A 13457-nucleotide genomic window follows, 5' to 3' on the forward strand; every position below is an offset into this window, starting at 1 on the left:
CAGTCAATGTAGAAATAAAAGTTTAACAATTATTTTTTTACCTGAGTTAACGAGTCAGAATAGAGGAGAAACCAACTAGGCCCATGTCAAGGTCATCCTCAAAAAAGCAGTCTGCTGCCATGAGTCACACAAAAGTGAAAGAATCAGTTTGACTGACAGTGCGGCCAAAAGCGATCGGTAAATTCCTACGGATGAATGGCTGTCCGGAGCTAGTAGTACTAGTATCGGACACGTATACATAATTACACAGTGTGCATACTAAGCCGGTCGTGTTTAATTCCACTGGCGCAGCGGGAAGCCGAAGTACAGCGTGTAACAAATGCGCCCGAATCTAGCCGCAGACTAATCTTGGCCTACGCGGTAGCGGGGTGGCATAACGGACCAATCAGCGATCGACTTAGCAGACAGCGCCAGGGCCACACGCGGCAGCCGATCGAAAGTATTGTTGATTTTTTGAGGCGGGAATTTCATATGGGGACTTTTTGATGCGGGAATTTCGTTAGGGATGAGTGTTGAACTTTTTTGGGCGGGAGCGTACAGTAAAATTTGATGCGGGCGCTGACGAGAACCATGACATCAACTTTCATCGGCCTAATACAGCTTTTGCATCTGGTCAATAAGTATACTACTTTCAAAAGCAGTAATTGGTAAAAAATCTTGTCATGATTGAGGCTGTCGTTTTTTTTCAAAATGGTGACCAGTGGAAATTCTTTGACACAAGGAATAATAAAGACGATTTAATTTGACCCTCAGAGGGATGAATACAGGTTTTGTTTATGTTATGTAATAAAATAACACACAACACATTGAGAAAAAATATTTTTAATCACATGTCAACAAATGCATACAAATTACTCAAGAGTGACGGATATTACTAATTCCTAATAGCTGATTCTGAGCCTTCTATAAGAAGCTAGAAGAATATTTTAATGCTAAAGTAAAATTTCTCAGAAGCATTAATTTATAATTTAAAATTAAAATATAACTAGAGCTAAGTTATTGTGGTATTGCATGAGGAATAACATGCTCATAAATTGGACTTACTTTTTATCAGCAGGCTTGCTTCATATCACAACTCACAAGGATTGTGTTTCCCTCCAACTCCACGCCGTCCTTATCATTTATTACAGTTGTAGTCTGCTTTTGATTTGCGTGAAGGTCCCGTTACATGAAAAAGGGTTCATACAAAGAAAAAATGTCAATAACCTTATCTTCTAACCATTCAAAAATATCATTAAATAGCTATTTTATCAATGAATATTACTGGAACTTTATTGTTGTTTATGCTGGTTGGAGGTTACAGACAAAACATCCTCAGAGGCGAGAATAAAATCTAATCGAGACATTTTTATAGGATTTTTGTGGTGCCATGTATATTGTCGTTCAGTTTCATGGAAACATCTCCATACATCTACTAGTTCTTTTTCTATTGCTAGCGATATAACAGCTTCTCTTGCATTAGGATTGTTTATATTTCTATAGTTAAAAGTATCAGCATCTGGGTTAAGAACTAGATTCCAGTCGCCACATATTAACATACTATTGTTCTCGAATTCATCAATATTCTTTTGAAATTTTTTGTAGAAGTTTGGGTCATCATTATTAGGTCCATAAATATTCACCAATGTGAGTCTTAAACAGTTGGTTATAGTCAAGTCAATTATTATAAAGTTCCCATTTGGGTCTGCCTGAACTTTGTGAATATCATATTCAAAGTTGTTGTTAAAAAGAACTGCTACTCCTCTAGAATTTGAACTATAAGATGTCATTTCAACTCGGAGACCCCACTCTGACTTAATTTTTTGTTTTAGTTCACCATCGAAATGCGTGTCTTGTAAGCATGCTATGCTAGCTTTTTGTTCCTTTAGTTTGCTAAATATATCGTTTCGTTTAATACGATCCCCCAGTCCTCTGACGGTCATAGACACTAGATTAATATGTTCACCCATTATCCCACACAAAAAGGTTTAGTGATAATGATGGAATTATGGTGCAAATATGGTATGGAGTGTACATGGTATATCTGTGAAAAATGGCAATCTTCGCGTCTCTAGCCATACGTCTGGGAACCTCTCGCGAATTCTGGTGAAATAATTCTCCTGTCGCAGTTTGTATGCTTGGGTTGCCAGCTTGTTGCGATACTGTTTCAATGTTGGGGGTAGGTCGGTGCGGACACTTTTAAGTGTGCCTTTCAAGTTTCTCCCCGCCTTCAAGAAAGCTTGCCTCTCGTGCCAGAATAAAAACACAACAATAATGGGCGTTGGCTGGTCACCTTCTCGTTCGCGTAGCCGGTGTGCATTTCTGATTGACATTTCATCCGCAAATTTCCCGCCAAGCCTCGCGTCTTTTGCCGCAAATTTCCTCACCACTTCTATAGTTTGTTCACACTCCGTTTCGAGACCGGGTACACCGTATATCAGCAAGTGATATTTTCTGCTGTAGCATTGAGTTGTTAACAGTGCACGCTGGAGTTCGACCATGTTTTTTTTCAGACTGCCGATTTATTTGCTGTCTTTTTGTTGGTCAGCTTTGACTTCCGCAGTGTCCATCTCCAACCCTTCAAACTTGGTAGTGACTACTGACGACTGTCTACCTTAGATTCCAAATCAGTAAAGCCAGACTCCATTCGAGAATTCATCTCTGCCCTCATGTCCGTCAGTAGCTTATGCAGGTCTCCGTTGGTGATCTCGCTAGCTTTGAGTTTCTGGTCACGGATACTGGCGAAATGTTACAACTCCCGACAGTGATATGATCAATGTCCACTTTGCACAGTTGTTGCCGGGTACCTATGATGAGGAATTCCGTTTTGTCGTCGTTCAACATTAGCCGATCAGCAAGCATCCAGTCACGGATATCTTTTATACAGGTTTCCATCGCAGAGACGTTTCCATTGCTGGCCAGGCTGTTCTATTTCCATTTCTGGCCAGGCTTGCACGCATTCCAGGCTGTTTCACCATAGCCTGTTCCTGGATGGCAGCAGAATTTGGATTGAAGGATAGGTACAGTTGGGAGTCATCAGCATAGCAGTGGATATCCGGGAGATCAGCTTGAAATATTGCGAAAAATTTTGACGCATATATGTTGAAGAGAAGAGGCTCTAGGCATGAGCCTTGTGGAACACCCCACTTGCAGTCGAAGCTGTCTGATAAAGTCCCACGTATTGACACACGCTGTGATCTGTGTGACAAATAGGATGAAAACCAGTCAAGTGCTTTGCCCGTAATGCCAATCCTAGACTACAATACTACACCGTATTCTGGTAAAATATAGTATACGCTGCGAGTCGAAATGTGAATGTATACATGACGTAGAGCTACAATTATCGCCTTAGCCTGTTTCACCACTGCCTCCAATTTCATTCCAGCACTATGAAGGAATTCTCCCATCATCACTGCAGATTTCCAGAAAAGATTTAGGCCATTGATAAATCAACAGCTTCATCCACTCAGAATTGTCGTTTGTGTGTTGACATGGTTGAACTAGGCACGGCCGTGTTATTGTGTTTTCTTTCACGTCCTGTTTCACAACTAGTGGCACGAACGGACTTCAAATCGTACTAGGGTAACCTAGCATAAGCTGCTAGTGATCTACCAGTCAGTATACTAACTAATCACATTTATTGTGTCTTGGGAACAATCTATTTATAAACTAACGTCACCAATACTCGGCAACAGTTGGCTACGACTATAGACGTCATGTGCCGCCAAGGAGTTAATATTGTTCTTCTCCCAACTCAATCGTTAGTTTTGGGCCATCATGGTTTTTGTATATATATCTCCAATATGTTAGACGATACTATGAGTCTGACTGCCTCGTAATCTGCCATCTACGACACAATTAATCATAGAGATGTTACCTAGTTATATAAAATTAATTGGGTGTGGAATAAAAGGCAACGCTATCGGCTTGGGTGTGGGCATGCCAGACGCAGTGCACGCGTATCCTGCAGCCATTCTACAAACCAGGGATGACTGTGGGAACCCTAACCCATTCCAGATAAAGCTGCTCAACTCTATAGACTACTTCCGTCTACTCTCTAAACGTTTCACATTTAATTGCATGTCGCCCATGTTAATATTTTGACATGTTTCTTGGCAAATGCCAGACGTCATACTAGTAGTTATTACCACCACGTTCTCAAGTTGTTCAACACACTTCAAATCTGATTGTTGTAGCTTTATCACTACAAATGAAATGAAGCGCGTGTCGTATCGTATAGTCAAGTGCGTTTCTTGATGTTGCCGCTCCAAATGTATGGAGTGAGCGTTAGAGTTCTAAGCCTTGAGTCAGTGCACAGAGTAAAAACATTCAGAGTCCTGGCGTATCAACATGGACTCTTGACGTCTCCGCCCTATTATCATGTTCGTCATTTGTGAGCCGTTGAACATCTGATGAGGAAGTCGTATTTCCATACTCCCGCTCGAGGTGCCGGCTCCTGGTCTCCAAATAGCTATTGGCGTCTCTATTCTTATTAAAATCCGCCTTGCCTTCCTGAGTGATCACGCTCACTTCTCTTCCTGCTTCAACAAGCTCCTGTAGACTGACCGAGGGCACCATCAGATGTGTCCTTGTTGGAGCGGTCATTATGTCGGTAATCTCTGCTGTCGTATCACTTGAGCCGCATACGAGGTCTTCCTCCTCAGCTAATCTTGCTCACTTCACACGCCGTGATCATATAGTGGTTAGCACCTTGCGTTGTGGCCGCAATAAAAATGACCAATGAAATGAAGTGTGTGTCGTATCGTATATAGTCAAGTGTGGTTCTTGATGTTGCCGCTCCAAACGTATGGAGTGAGCGTTAGAGTTCTAACTCTCCTTGTGTTGTGTTGTTCATAACCCGTCAGTTCGTTTCGTGCTAGCTGAACAGCTACTTGGAGAGTCAGTGCACAGAGCAAAAACATTCAGAGTCCGAAGTGTTAACACACTAGAGGTTTATTTCACGTATGAGCACTTCATTATATATTCACACACTCTACTTGTATATGCACACATACAAAAGTGTATAAAGTCTTCAAGCTGAACACTGCTAAAACCTACCCATCAACGTGCATCACATTCATACTTATAACGTCTCCACTACTAGAATAGCTACACGTGCACGTGTTACAACTAAAAACCAAGAACTGATCATTTTGTGGCGCGCTCTGGTATTTATATGGCCGTGCAAGGTGACGTCATCCTAGGGGCGCCACTGGCTACGATGCCTCTAAAAACTATGTGTGCCTACACCAGAGGTCAACACTCTGCAGTGTTGTGCCTAAAACTTCATACGTTTACACTTTAATTTCTACATCAGAGGTCACCACCTAACTACAAATGTTCTAAAACTGCCGGCCTTCCATGATTTCCTCTCATTCTCTCTTCTTCTCACATTCTCCGACTCTCCTCCTCTCTACCTCTCTCTCTCCCCGTGCTCTCTGTCTCTATTTCTACTACGCCCACTCTCTCCGTTCTCTGTCATCTTCTCTCGCACACGCACTCCTATTCTGGCAGCTTTACCACTGAAGGGGTTGGTGGCCAAGAGCAGCTCGATGGTTGCCTTCTCTGCTCGCAGGGCGGATATGAGCGCTGTCTGGTTGTCCTTGAATGTAGTTATTTTGTCCTGAAATGTCAGCTTGTGTTGGACAGCATCGTTCGACGAGTAGACTGCATAGTGAGTAGGGCGGCGACGCGACGACTGATAACCTAACAAATAAAGAAGTACAAATTCAAGATGAGACTCCGGGTAAAAGACGGCAGTATGAGCAGGCTCGTTGCCCTCCAGAACATTATACATACTTTTACAAGTGGCTAATGGCGAATTTCCCTCTGCCAAGAAGACAAACCATGCAGGCTGCGCCCCCAGTCAAAATGAACTCGCTATACGCTCCCGATCCATTCTCACACTCCGTGATTTGTAACATGTGTAGAGGTACAGATGGCTGGTAGGTCCGGACCGCTCATTGTACAGGAATTGCGAAAATAGTAGATATATATACACGGCGTATCATTCCTCTCCAGGAAAGCTCGTCATTGGTTTTAGGGGCAAAGCTTCCACTTTCTCCCTCCTGGAGATGGCCACGTGGCTGGTCTTCGAAGGGGCGGCTCAGGAAATTTTTATCAAAGTATCTCCTTGTCATTTTGTAGAGTGCTCCGTCTTTCTTTGGGTTAGGCTGCAAAGATAATACCGGTGATACATGTTATTCCCTCCTATTCTGCCTATTCTGTAGTGATAAACTGTGACGCGATGCTTTATTCTTATGAAGAACAAGACTAGCTAATTCGATTACATTGACACATGCACTCTTTCACGAGGATCACGTACCAGCTAGTCCAATTATATCGACACGAACAAGACTATTTAATTTAATTACATCGATACGTGCCTTGTTGATTATAGGGGAAAACGCGGACACCTTAGCTAATTCAATTACATAGACACGGGCACTGTTTTCAAGACTCCGGTAGGGAGTCGCGGCACGTGCCGACCTAGTAGAGCCGGAAACTGCTCGATTACTGTTAGAACGTCGACAAATAGCATCGACACAGTACCCGTCGTAATTGAATTACTCCCACGGCAGTCTTAGCGGCGGGGGGATTTCTTTATATACAGCTATTGTCACAGATATAGGCTATAATTATAGATATACATAGGATTTACACTGGATTTTACACTACTACATATTTACATTGCATTAACATCTGCTCAATCTTCTTCTTCTTACTCCTCTTTTTCCTCCTCCTGCTCCTCCTCCTCCTCTTCCTCCGTCTTCTCTTCTTTCTCGTCCTACTCGCCCCTTTCTCTTCCTCCTCCTCTTTTCCTCCTCCTCTTTCTCCCCCTCCTCATTCTCCTCCCCATCTTTCTCTTTCTTCTCCTCCTCCCCATCCTCCTCCTCCTTCTCCGCCTACGAAGTCAGACTGAACGCTTCGATGATGTATTTGTGCAATTCCTCCCGAGAGAGGGCGCCGTCGTCGTCGGCTTCCAGGCGACGGAAGAAGTCGACGGGGTTGCGGCCGGACTTTGTCAGTTCGTTGTTCATGAGAGCGATCAGAGTGACGAGATGGTCGGGGTTGTCTACGTCACATCGTAGCGACACAGTGCGATTCACTTCCTCACTTTCTTCCAGTTGTTTTTCGTCCTCGTGATCGTTGGCAGGGTCCTGACAATGTCAAGTGGTGGACGTAATACGTGACGCGGTGTTATAGCCGGTGCGGGACAGTATATAATAGTGACTGCCCGGTAATTGCCATAGCGGCGCGAGACAAATTGTAGAGCGCGGTCACGCATAAGCCGCGGAATAAATAGAGTTACTAATAGGGCGCTTTAAACGGCATCCGACAAATACATGCGATTAGATGAAGCGCATATTCCTTATAGTGCGCTACCAACGAGGTAATACAATTATCTCTACCAATTATTAATACTAGTGCAAGCGGAAGACACACTGCACGTCGCCTGAGCCGTAAACCTACCCATATGCCGGTATTGAATAAATAATGGGCCACTTATAGAGTAGTAGGGTGCATAATGAAATGGCCATGCATATCGCTAACCGAATCACCGAAGTTCACACAGCGCTATTCGGAAAGCTACATGGCGCGAGGCGGGGCGATTGGGCAGAGAACGGGTATCGGCATTGAACGGTGCGCAGAGCGGGACCGCAGCGAAATATGCCGGTGTAGTACGGGAGTCAGTGGGGAAGCCATAGCCATAGCCATAGCCATAGCCATAGGGGGTGGGAATGTGGAGGGCGTGTCGCACGCTGCCTGCGATATATGGGCATTGGGAGGGGATCGTACCAATATTGAGGTGGGTAGTGGGGTGTTGGTAACAGTGGAGGGACCTACCTCATCTCCTTCTCCCCTTCCCGATCACAGCCGCACACTGAGGTGGCACTGATGAGGCGCTGAGGTGGCAGGTGAGGCGCAGACGTAATGACCCGTATGTGGGGAGGGGCGGTGGCTTCAACTATGGCGACAACGGCATTATGAGGTAACGATATAGTGCGATCTGAGCTATTTTCTAGCCAGCAGAGAATTAAGTGCTGCTGAATATATGTAGACTACCAAAATGTCCTAAATGGCTAAAACGCAGACCACACTGCACAGAAAATTCTACCTAGGTACACTCACTGTAATAGTATTGGTATTGCTATTATAAGCTAAAGACAAGCATCTCCATGGAGCGGTGTCACGCTCTTTATTAGCATTCAAAGAGTTGCTATACATCGAATGCTTTTCAGCCCCTGTGATCACCGGTTACGCCTCGCACTATATTGTGGCGTATCACTACGCTAGTGCTTGTGAACGCATATCACCACATCCCCCTCTCTTTACAATAGGAAATCAACTGAATTAAACCAAAACTATCTCAATCTCAACTACACTGCAAACAGTGTTTTCTTTTCACTCATCTTTGAATCTCACGGGTATCTTTACCACCCAACCCGACCGAGTGATAGTCCCCTGAACACCCCCTGATGAACCACTGTTAACGCGTGTATCGCGTGGTCTGTTCAATCTGTCTCTGCAATATTGTTATTGGACTCGAAGCTTTCTCAGCCTCGCGATCCGTCACGACTGTCGCGAAATCTCGACTCTCCTACCTGTCGGCGGCTTGGGCATCTCACGTATTTTGAACCCGATTACGTCGGAACTGGTTACACCTTCCATTTCCACAACGTATGACCGATCGTTCTCGTTGCATCTGCTTCACTACTGTTCCTCAGCACCAGATTTTCTGTCCTTGTTCAGTACCGCGAACGTTCTGTCCCTCGATGAGCGGTGCCTGCTCGCGTGTATGCTGGTTAGCATACCATGTCTGTTCTCGATGCATGAGAAATGTGTTCACGTCAAAGTCTCTTCCTGCTGAGACATCACTGTGGTGTTGACCTAGGTTAGTGTCGTGAATGGTCTACAAACATCAAACTCTGCTGGCTGGGCAGATGCCATCGCATGGAGTAGCTCTCACATTGAGAAGAAGCTAGATTCAACGTCTCCCCCGTCTTCAAAACACTCTTGATAAATCGCTTGATAAATACCCGATCTGTCGCTCTACCGAATCCGTTGACGGGGGCATATGCTCGAAGCTGCAAGGTTTTTTAGCCCCAGTCCCGCAATGAACTGTATATATACATACACTGTGTGCATCCTAAATTAATATTTACGAATAGCGTATCTTTCCCATATATAACACGTTGGCCAGTCGCATTCTCCACCATTTCTTTTGTCTCTTCATCCATTAATTTTTGAATAACTGCATCGGCATATACTTTCCAAAAACCTCATCATCTTTCGGACCTCAAGGTTAGTGGCGTTTGCTTGTGGTATCATATGCCTGAACGTTTGGCGTTTGCGCCTCTTTGGTGTCTTCATTCATTGTTGGGGGTGCGATAACCCAGATGCAGTGGATGGGTTGGTGACGGAAAGTCTTCGCCCTCCCACGACTGACTGTGTCTCCTCTTCATAATCATCCTCATCACCGTCACAAACTGATTGCACGACTCAGGCGCTGTATCTAGATATATTGGTCTCCATCCTGTGACCTGATCCTTTAAATTTAGAACATTTTTTCTTTTACCTAAGTCAACCACAACCAAGGAAATGGAAGAAGCGACTCTGCGTGTAAACAAATACCCGGTATCATCATTACTAAACAACTCAAATTGTCCCAGTAACTTAAGAACATAATTTACATATCATAACAAATTAGTGATGCAGCATCAATATGTAGATCTGGCAGATAGATAGCACTCCAATTCTATCTGTGCTGTTGGGCAGTGACCAGAATTGATCAGTTTTAGAAATCGAACTTGATCTTGTAGAAATGCTGCTATTGCATTCAGATCAAAGTAATCCAATTGATTACACTAGGATAAAAATATTGAATCTGCCCGAGTCCATAAAACACATGGTTATAGTGTTAGTCAGCACAGAAATAACACGAAACTATGGGACGTATCGTATGATATATTATTGAATAGGATGGTTAGATCTGTTGTTCTCCCACTCTTACTCAGATCGCTCCATTTTTGCAACACGCCTCCTCGCCTCGTGAGATAAGGGACCAGTGCGCAGGCCACCCCTTACCAAAGCCGACGAACCAAAGAAATACGTGAGATCAGTCGACTTAGCAAGGAAATACACAAGTATCAGCATAGGATCAGTCGACAATCGCCGGCGCCGCACCGCGCTGCAGCGCAGGGCAGGCCGTCCGTCCAGCAGTACTTCGTCGGCGACGCGAACGTGACGTCGCACGGTTCGCACCGCCCCGGCAGCGCCGTCCGCGCGTGGCGTGCGTCGCTGCGGCCGTGCCGCTCGAGGCGCCCGGCCGTGCGGCGAGACGTAGTGCGTGCTCGATCAGATGAAGCGCCGCATAGGTGACGCCGCATAGGCCCACACGCGTACGGCGCCACGCCCCCCGCGTGAGGAGCCAAGCAAGCAGGTCGGCTTTTGCGCCAGCTTGCGGGGTATGCGCTCGTGCGCCGGGGTTGATCGCCGCGCTTTCCGCGGCCGCCCGCCGCTTGCGGGATGCGTCCCCGTGCGCCGGCTTGATCGCCGCCGCTTATTCGCGGCTTCCGCGCCGCCCGACCGCGCGGCTTGGCCGGGAATTGCGTCTCCGTGCCCAGCTTTGATCGCCGCGCTTTCCCGCGCGTCCGGCCGCCCGACCGCCGCTTGGCGGGATTGCGTCCGGTGGCGCGGCTGATCGCCGCGCGTTTTCGCGCTTCGCGCCGCCCAACGCCGGCCGCTTTGCGGGGATGCGTCTCCGTGCGCCGGCTTGATGCCGTGCTTTCCCCCCCGCGGCTTCGCGCAGCCGAGCCCACCGCCGCTTGGGCGGGGACTTGCGTCTCCCCGTGCCGCCGGCTTGATCCGGCCGGCGCTTTTCCGCAGGCTTCCGCGGCGCCCGAACGGCCGCTTGGCGGGGCCTTGCGTCTCCGTGCGCCGGCTTGATCGCCCGGCGCTTTTCCGGCGCGCCCCGAGCCCGCCACTTGGCGGGGGAAGTTGAGTGAGGGCCGGCGTGTTGCTCGGCCTCCCGGTGGCGATCTCGTGGTGCGCCCGGAGCTCGACGCTTGAAGGCCACGCGGAGGCCGCAGGCTACGCATTTGATGTGCGTGCACGACACGTGCGCGTCGAGGCCCGGCTACCGTGATGGAACGTAGCGCCCGCACAGCCGGCACATCCATACGCCCCCGCGCCGACATCCGGTCGCGATCGACCGCGTGCGCGTCGCCTCTGCGCGGCCGAACCGTAGTTGTTGCGGCCCTCTTCTCGGCGTGGCGGGTGGGGACGGGCTTTGTGATATTCGCGACTCCTCGCAACTGTGGGGGTCGAGCCAGGGAAGTGGTGAGAGCGTCCCTTGCCCCAAGCCTGTAATAAATTTTTTGGTGGGCCTGTATTTTGTCAGCACCAAGCCAAGTTGGTGGTCGTCATCTTAAATTTGGTGCCTGCATAGGAAAAATTTAGTAGAATAAAGATACCATAAAAAGCAAACATTACAAATACATTCCAATTTACTTTTTATTAGCTACAAATTGTTTCAAAAAAACCACAAAACTTCAAACACAGGCCTAAAAATGTTCACTGTTTACAAACTGAGCGGCATTGACTAGTCGAGCGCAGTTTACTAGTCTAATTAAATATTTTATAGCTCATTCGGTTGCCGAGACTGGCGTTTTGTTCTTTTACTATATAAAGGATATGTACGAAAAGACTAGGTCTCCGTGTGGCAGTCAATAATGAACAGCTAGGAATAAATGGGTCGGTCCATTTATTAATGGCTACCGGAACATTGTCCCGGACCCGCCGCTTATTTACAGGCTTGCCCGCCGGCGGACGACCGTTCCACCGTTCGGGTCGGCGCCCGTCGCAGCAATTCAGGGGCGGCTGGACGCTCCCCCTGCTGGCTGTGGTAGAGGCTCCTGCGGATTGCGTCTCCGTGCGCCGGCTTGGAATCGCCGCGCTTTCGCGCGTTCCGCGGCGGTCCGGCCCAGACCAGCCGCTTGGCGGCATCCACATATCATACAAATTTTAGTGCATGCACGCATAATATGACAATGGATCTTGTGTTTTTCCTAAAATGGAGTAATCAATTTTTATTGCTACCTGTAATATTACACTAGCTCGGTCTCTCCCCTTTTTCATTGTGGCGTCACCTTGTAATGCTCACAGTACATGGCAGGAACAGGCACCCCCCCACTTCAACGGACAAATAGCACACTCTCTGGGTGGCAACAGTTGCTATGAGTGCATGCTCCCTGTTAACTAAAACTGGTAATTGGCTTGATTTGTAAATTTTCACCATATGGCTACTATAATAAGTATTTATGACAATAGAACAATAGGTGGATGATTGACTGGTTTCCACCTTCCCTGAAGTTATAATTTATTCAGTCTGTCATGAGTAAAAAAGTATTCAAAATAAAACAAGTAAAGTTAATAGTTAGTAAAATAAAACGCATCATAACCACAAATGTCAAAATAGGTTTGTGGTGCTTTGGATCTACATCATCTTTATAGCCACATTGCACCTACCTCAGCTGACATCGGCTCTGACGAAAGCTGAACGAGCGGAATGATGTAAATGTACATCTTTGACTTTATGCAGTGGGTGTCGGTCAGATGTTTGGGGGTGTAACCTTCAGCCCCAGGTGGTATTTCTACCAGACAGCTTTTTTGCTTACGCCCAGAGCGTCTATACAATAGCCAGTTCCCTTTAGCGAGTTGCAGCCTATGAAAGTGGCTCTCTACCACCAACTTGAACTCTTGATGGGATAGTTGAGATCCAACGTCCACTGTTTTCAAGCCTAAAAAACCAACATAACAGATGTACACAAACACGACAAACATATAGTTGTACTAGGCATCAGTCATGTCTGGAAGAAAAGTAGTCTGACATTGTAACTGTTACCAGTGGCATTCCATTTCTGAATATATCTAGACCACCAAAATGTCCCAAATGGCTAAAACACAGATCACACTGCACATAAAATGCTACTCGGGTACACTCACGTTGTCATTGTGCCCTAACACAGCCAGCTTACCTACAGGGGACATCTAAGACTTCGAAAGCATGTATGGTGGCATCTGACAACAAACGTTTATAAATTCTAGACACCCCATCAAAGCGAGTTCTGTATAAAAATATACCTAAACCAGCTTTCGCAAGAGTGCACTCCTCTTCCCTTTCAGGGGGGTATTCACTGTTGCCAGCTAGGCAGCACATCTTGAAGCTGACTTTAGTAGTGGTACTAGTAGTGCATTTGCCGGCAATGTCTTGCTGCAATGCAGAGGTCCTTCCACTTGCCTTCTTGTAGTAGGGGAAGGCTCGTCTAGTACACAAGTAATTTCATTTTTGCATAGATATAGGTCATATCAATTGTATTCACTTTTTAACAGTGTTTTATTGCACAGTTACATTTCTTTAACACATTAAGGATATAGCAAAAAATTATACAACAATTGAAATGTTTTGTTTCTCA

This window comes from Priapulus caudatus, unplaced genomic scaffold (genome assembly GCF_000485595.1).
Source record: "Priapulus caudatus unplaced genomic scaffold, Priapulus_caudatus-5.0.1 Scaffold1152, whole genome shotgun sequence".
Taxonomy (NCBI): domain Eukaryota; kingdom Metazoa; phylum Priapulida; class Priapulimorpha; order Priapulimorphida; family Priapulidae; genus Priapulus; species Priapulus caudatus.